Source organism: Bemisia tabaci, chromosome 10, assembly GCF_918797505.1.
Source record: "Bemisia tabaci chromosome 10, PGI_BMITA_v3".
Taxonomy (NCBI): domain Eukaryota; kingdom Metazoa; phylum Arthropoda; class Insecta; order Hemiptera; family Aleyrodidae; genus Bemisia; species Bemisia tabaci.
In genome coordinates this window covers 22,336,469-22,344,203 of record NC_092802.1, presented here as the reverse complement: position 1 = coordinate 22,344,203, position 7,735 = coordinate 22,336,469, and positions in this window count along the sequence as shown.

The window sequence follows — 7,735 nt, the reverse complement described above, 5'->3', positions numbered from 1 at the left end:
TGTCGTCTTTTTGTTTTTTTTTCTTCTTTTCATCCCTACCTCAGAATAACCCTCATCCTGTGTAAGTGTAAGCTCTCTGAATCCGATCATTGTGCAAACTACCCACATTGTGCAAAGTGCGAGGTTAGTAGCAAAATCATTGCTAATAAGGGTGAGACGAGAAAAAGAAAGAGGAATAAAACAATTTCCCAAGATTTTAAAAAGCTGTTGTTCTAAAAATCACCGTCTCGAGGCGAGGTTGGTACACATTTCCGGGAAAGTTCTCACCATCGAAATAGTGAATCTATACTGCCGTGCCAAGAAAAAACGTCGTATTAAAATTTAAATGTTACTAAATTTTCTCTCCGAAGACATTTAGACTTGACAAAAATAATGAATAATTTTCCTTGAAATTTTCGAACTATTAAGATCGAATAAAGAACTAAACCTTCTAAGAAAGCGGAAGAAAAATATTAACACATATTTCCAAAAATTCGTGATTTGTCCAATAGGTAACGTCGGTAGGCAAAAGTAGGCAACATCTGAAGGCTCATACGGCATTGTTCCTTAGCACGGTAGTATGGGACGTTGCCCATGGGCAACGTCCAACGTCCGACGTGTTTTTCCTGCAGGAAACATGGCACCGCCGTGCGCCGCACAGTTGACCAAGTCAATACGAGAGGTCAGACACTATTTGGAAACTTTAAACGCTCACAACTCCGTTTATACAAAAATGTAAGGTCCTGAGAGTGGTTCCATTGGTTTCCTCGTGAAATTTTCTTCATACACAAGACCCCTTGAAATGTTAAATATGACGAAATAAACACCAAAATTTGGTTATAGGATATTACGTCAACCAATTTTTGTCCGCGCACCTGTTTTTTCTAGTAGCTTACGTCCGAGCGGTTTTTCGACAGGGGAGTTTTGGTCCACTTTCTAATAAATGGAAACCCAAAGTTAATTGGTCCACATGTATATACAAACGACAATAATTGCTGACGACTTTTTAGGACGAAAATGTATAATAACTTGGAAGAATGAGGGTTTGCATGTTTTTTTTTTGTTTTTTTTTTTTGTTTATTTAGGCCAACTGAGAAAAATATATAATCAAGATTTTTGGTAAAAATGGGGGAGTGGCAATTCCATGAGGGAAAATTCACTAAAACTCTCTACACCTCTTTTGTGCAACAGGACTCAATTATCTTTAAGAAAATCCCATCTTGTTATACCTGAACTGGAGAAACCTTTTGATTTGCCTCAATTAAGCTCTTAGATTTTTCCTATGTACGATAACTTTGCGATGGCGCCGCCGTGCCGCGGCGCTTCGAGCTACTATTTTGCCACGGATGTGTTGCACAGTAGCATACGAGATTGAAGGCACCACAACGTTTCATGATTGATGGCACCTTTCAAAAGCACGAAGTTCCCTCGCAAATTAAATCAAGTAACGACGGCAAAAAGAGAGCAGTAGTCGAAAAACTTATTTAGTCCTAGTATCATGTATTCAAAAACGTCGAGCATGATTTTTGAACTTTATTAGAGGGAAAAGTGACTTGATTCAAACAGAAATATGCTCAAATTTACCGCCTATAAGATTTTCTTTTGAATCAATACAGAACATAATGCTTGTTTAAAGAAGAAAATACATATATGCTTATCTAAAAAGAGAAGTCACTGTCATCGAGCATAATACCGCTCTCATTCAGTCATTTTATTCTTGATGCAAAATAAAATCTTCTTGACGGCACACTCAAGAATGTTTCTGCTTAAATTGAGTCACTTTTTGAGCTCGCCCACTCGGGAGAGCTCTTTGCGATCGATTTCTTTTAGCATTGGTAGTGTCCGTGGCGACAAATGGATGGTTCTCGTTGCCGTCGGAGGAACGGCCAAAATCCCATTGATTTCAACGTCTAAAAGTTGAATTTTCGCGGGTTACAGTTTTCCTCCGTCGAACATTTCCGTTCCCTCATTCAACTGAGGATTAATTGTTCCTCGTTTGCGACACTAGAGAGCAGCACTTTCCGGTGGCCGAGCAGACTTGACTCACACCAATACGAATTTGTTTGTGTATGTGTTCACCTTTATGCTTGTATTTTTTTTTTTTTTTTTTTTTTTTTTTTTTTTTTTTTGTATTTTTTTTGCATTTCTAATCCTTTCACATTTTCAAAAACTGAAGTCTTATTTTTTTGCTGTTCCGTTGCGATAAAATTATCAGCTGACTGCTGACTCTATGCTATCTTATTGGAGAATCTCCCAGTTTCCTCGGTTACATAGTGGAATGAAAAATCCTTCTATTCATGCCAACGATTCATGCAAATAGAAATTTGGTGAAATTGGTTAAATTGTGATAATTGTAAGAAAATGAAGAGGCGCTTTACAAATCAGATACTGCTTTTTGAACTCATTTATTTTCTTCCTATTTTGTACGAAGTACTATACTTACTTCCCATATAAATCTTAATAATTTTGTGAAAGACGAAAAATAAATGTGATAGAATTTTACACATGATTGTCCGCAGGAAAAGAAGGTTTATAGTTTACAGATTCAACTTTACTTGCTATGTGAAAGACTCGTGTTGAGTTTTGTTGAAAAATTAGATTGTACAAGGTAATATGTACTCATATTAATGGGCTAGCTGCGCTGGTTCAAAAGCGGATTCAGCAATTTGGCAACACTGTCTTCCTTCCATTTAAACATATGGAAATGTTCATATACCATACTTAAATTTTTACCTTATGCTGCAAAAATTTTAATTATAGGAGATTTCAATTATGACGTGTTGAAGCAAGAAAACACAATTTATCATGAATTATTTAATAAATACGAAATTCATTCAGCATTACCGTCACACTCTGTAACAACACAATATGGATCACAGCTAGATGTTGTTTTCACAAATTTATCAAATTATAATGCACAAACTCATTGCACTGAATTCAGTGACCATTCACCTGTATATATGCAAATAAAAACAAGCAGAAAAATCCAACATGAATATGTTGGAAAAGCGTGCCGAATAACTAAAATGTTGGACACATACCTACTATTTTCACGTCTTTGTTATTTGCATCAATTGGTACTTTTTGCTAAATTTGGGAGAAAATATTGATTCATGAACGTTGAATGTAAATTGATTTTAAAGATTCCGTCCAATTATCTTGATTTTAAGCTGATATGCGGCATTTCGCACGACCGTGATTTGGGCGAACTGCCGTGCATCGAAATCGCGTTGAGTTAATCTCTTTGGATTTCGAACTGTAACTTCTCTCCTATTCGGCCGATTTTTACAAATGAGGTCTCTTTTTATTTGTACTTTAACGGAAAGTAAGGAAAAACTCGCTAAATAGACGGAAAACAATTTTTGTGAAAATTTGGTGGATCCTGGCGTCACGGTGAATGGTTAATCGGGCGTGGAAGATAATAGGTTCGACGAGGCGACCCTCTCCTCGCCGTCTTTTATTGCCTTGCTCGAAACCTGACACCCAAAGCTATATCGGGAGATAACTGCAGTGGTTTGAGTGGATTTCTGCAGGGGCCACGGTTAGTACATGGTATAAAGAGTCACGAGGCTCATCACAGATTGCACTTGCAGTGCAAGACGCTCATTGGCTAAACAGTTTTGGCGGGAAAGAAGGTTCTAGAGTTGAGTCCTCCGAGCGTAAGAAAGCTTCTATGAGGTTTCTGTCAAATTGAATAATACGGTTTTGACAGGAAAATGTTCTCAAGGGTTCCCAATTAGCAGTTCATTCGGTTTTTTGGTAAGAGACCATCAGGGCTTGACAGTATAATGGTTCAAAGACAAGAAAACGGGTCCGAGGAAAAAAATATTTGGACGGCCCGTTGAATAGCATTGGTTGATCGGTGTGCTGTACTATGGTACATCCGAGTGATTTCAAAAAGCGAGCCCTACTGGCACGCTTAAAATAAAAAAAAACTTATCTCACTCTTATCTTCTGTTTTATTCATGATTCAGTTTATTTGTTGCGGTGTGAAAAATTTGTCATGTTAATAGTTTCACGAAGGCGAGCTCTCCAACACAGTAGTGTTGGAACCAGCAGCTTGTTTCTCTAATGAATTCAAAAATTATGCTAAACGTTATTAAATACGGATGCTAGGACTTTGTGTGTTTTTGGACTACCGCTCTCTTTTTGTGCCCTAGTATCTTGATTTATTTTGCGAGGAAATTTCCATACTCTTAAAGGATGCCTGTCTTTCTTAATATGTTTGGCGCCTTTAATTTCGTATGATACTGTGCAGCACCTCTGTTGCAAAATAGTTGCTTGAAGCGACGCGGCGCGGCGGGCGAGGGCGACCAACGCGACTCGCGCATTGGCGCCTACAAACCTAACAGGGATACTTCACGCATTGCGCAATGCGTGCAGTATTCCTGTTAGGTTTGTAGGCGCCAGTGCGCGTGTCGCGCTGGCAGCACGCCGCCGCGCCGCTCCGCTCTGTATTTGACTGTAATGTTCAAACTCGCGAAGTCCGCGTTTTTCAACTTTTGATTTTGGAATGTTTGCATGGTTCTCATTTGAATTGATGGGGGAAAAAATATGTATCTAAGGAAAATGTAATGTGTTTTGTATATATTAAGGTAACTCCGTGTCAACTTTAATGACTTCCAAAGCACTTTAATTTTTTTTTTTTATATTTTGTGCTTTTACTGAGCTGAAACGTGGTGCACGAGCAACTAAACGTTCAAAATTAGACGTATTTGACTCTAAAAGATCGATGTACGCATGGGATAAAACCAAAAATTGCGCGCTTCTCCCTATTTTCCCTCTTTTATTCATTTTTGCTTACTTCTTCTCAACACCATTACAGCTCATTGATATCGATGCCATCCCTTGGACAAGGTTTGCCACGTTTTAAAAATGTAAATGCTTTTGAAGTAGTATTTTCATTAGAAAAAAGGTACATATAAGGCATGAGGATAGAAATAAAACCAAATATTCACCAATGACAATTTGACCAGATGAATCAGAAGAAGAAAGTAGCGTTTCATTGGAAAAATGAGTTACCATAACAACGCCTCCTTCTCTCTAAATTTTCTTATTTTTTCAATATTTTCAGCATAATTTTACAGACGGACCATTTAACGCTTGAACCAAGTCACTGTTGCTTCTTTCACGCATGGACGTAAACTACAGGACAAAACAGGTACGTGGACAAAAAATCGTTGACGAAATATCCTGAAACCCCAAAAGCAGTATGCATAAAATATTCCATGTCCGACCTCCCTAATGGACCACTAGACAAGGAACAAATTTCAGCATTCTCATACATGTTTCTTCACCAAAATTTCACGTAAAACACGTCTCGCACAACGAATATTACCGTAATCAACTCCTTCCGAAGATATTAATGATTCTTGGTGCGTGAATTCAAACTAGAGTACCTGTATAGGGAGAGTAGCGACAGATCTGAAACTCCGAAAGTCCATCAGGCCTTCACCGATGCCTTCGCGAATAAAGTTAGGGCCCAAAAGGGCAGCCAACCTATGAGTTTCAATTATCCATAGCGATTTACTGATACCATTGTTACGAACCGTCCTTTATTAAGCACGTGTTTGACTCAGTTTTTGCATTTTACTCAATTTCGCGGAAGAACGCTCATTTCTGTACATTCTTGGCCATCTTGGTTAGAATTGGAATCTGCAGACTGGCAGTGAAATTTTGTGCGTTAGAAGTTGGTTAGAAGGGTGGCTGCACTTTTGGGCCCTAAGCCCTCCATGAACCGATCTGTCGGTACTCTCCCTATACAGGTACTCTAATTCAAACCACCCGCTCATGAAAACTCAATGCTCTACGTGATTCACATCGCTCGTAAACGTTATCATGAACGTCTCTGCGATGAAAAATCTGGCAACCTCAATCTTGACACTTTGGCTCAGCTATAGCAAATTACGTATAGTTTGAACATCACATTGTGGGAAATGAACATTGCTCGATTGAGAAGCTTGCTGAAACCGTTGTAGTGGGCGATTTCACTCACGTAGAGTTTTGAGTTTCTTGCGAGCGGGCAGTTCAAATTCCTCGTAACCAATGTGAAATAAAAATGTTAATAGCTTCGTTAGGAGTTGGTTTCAGTAATTTTCGTTGCGCAAATCGTGTTCTAAGTGAAATTCTGGTTAAGATACATGTATCAGAATGCTTGAATCCGTACCTTGTCTAGTGGTCCATTGACTCGATCCACTGTGCGGCACCCGGGACGATGACTATGTCTGTCATTGGAAATTATTTTCTTTGGAATAAAATGTCTTTGTTTACCTTCTCCTCGGAGATAAAATAGTCCCTCCCATCCGACTCTCCGCGCCTCCGCAGCCGCACACCCTCCCTTGCCCCTGGCAAAACCGCGAATACCTCCCTCCATGCTCGTGAATCTGGCACGGCACTGAAGAATTTATGGCAAACGTATGCAAATGTGCTCTCGCCTCACAAGTCTGACAAATGTGTGAGCATGAGCATGACCATGCTCCCGTGCTGAGGAAGAGCGCCGTATGAGCCCTCAGACGTTGCCAAGTTTCCTTTGATAGCAACCGAATTTCTTGAGAAAATTGTGACCATTTTCCCCCGAAATTTTCAAGCAATTTTGAACCCACTTTGATCTAAATTATCTGAAAATTTTATAGAAAAATGTACATGTATGTCGTCAAAAATACATGTTTTATCAATGGAAGTTTGACAACTTTCGAATGTTCATACGGCGCGTTTTTCCTTCGTTCGGCAGCATGGCTCGAGATTGTCGCGCGGATGGTTAGGGAGGGGGGGGGGGAGGAGTTCTCCGGGGCCAGGATCCTCCTAGCTATACGTCCATGTGTTTATGCGTAAGTGTGTATCCAATAAATTTAGTATGAAGTGACTCTTAAAATGAGTGCAATTCACCTCGATTCCAAGCTCCAGTAACATTCACATCGGACAGCCGTGTAAAATCGAGCAGAGTAGCTCTGAATGCTGCTGTGCTAAGGAGAAACGCCGTATAAGCCTTAAGACGTTGGCAGTATTACTTCAATAAAAACCGAATTTCCTTGGAAAATTGCAAACATATTCTTTCAAATTTCTTCAAAACTGATTGAATTCTACGAGGGTCATCCAAAAAGTAAATTTATATTCCTTCCATATCTTCGAAACGTTGTTCAAAAGCGCAACTGACAAAATAAAGTAAAACTTAAGAACAGCGGTGACAATTCTCTAGCAAATTGAATTCTTCAACAATTTGAATACTATGCAGTGTATTGTAATTAAAGTTATTCCCTCCACCTCTCATTTCCTCTTCAATGACATGGCTTACCGTTTAGAGAAAATCAGGCCAAGTCCAGAATATTTGAGAGGCTTGGAGTAATAGGCCCAGAAATGCTCGTTCGAAGTTTCAAAATTAAAGGAAGCCTTACCGCAGAAGGGAAGTTCAAACTCTCTTTTGGATGCTTCAAAATTAGAATTGGGGAATGACTTTTTCGCGTAATATGTTTTGAGACTAATTTTAGTTGCATTCGTTATTGTTCTAATTTCTCCAAAAACTACACTTCAGCGCCTTGTCCTCCAAGCTCGCCATATGTATACGGACGGCGAATCAAATATTTTCCCTCTTTATTTCCCTTCTCTCACTTTCGGTTGACATTTAACACTGTAGGCAGTAGAGGGGGGGAGGAGGAAATATAATGACTTCTAAAGATATCCTTTAAAAAAAAAACCTTTTAGCTAATGTTACAGGTCTTCACAAGGAAAAAGCAAATTGGTCTCACCCTTAACCTTTCAC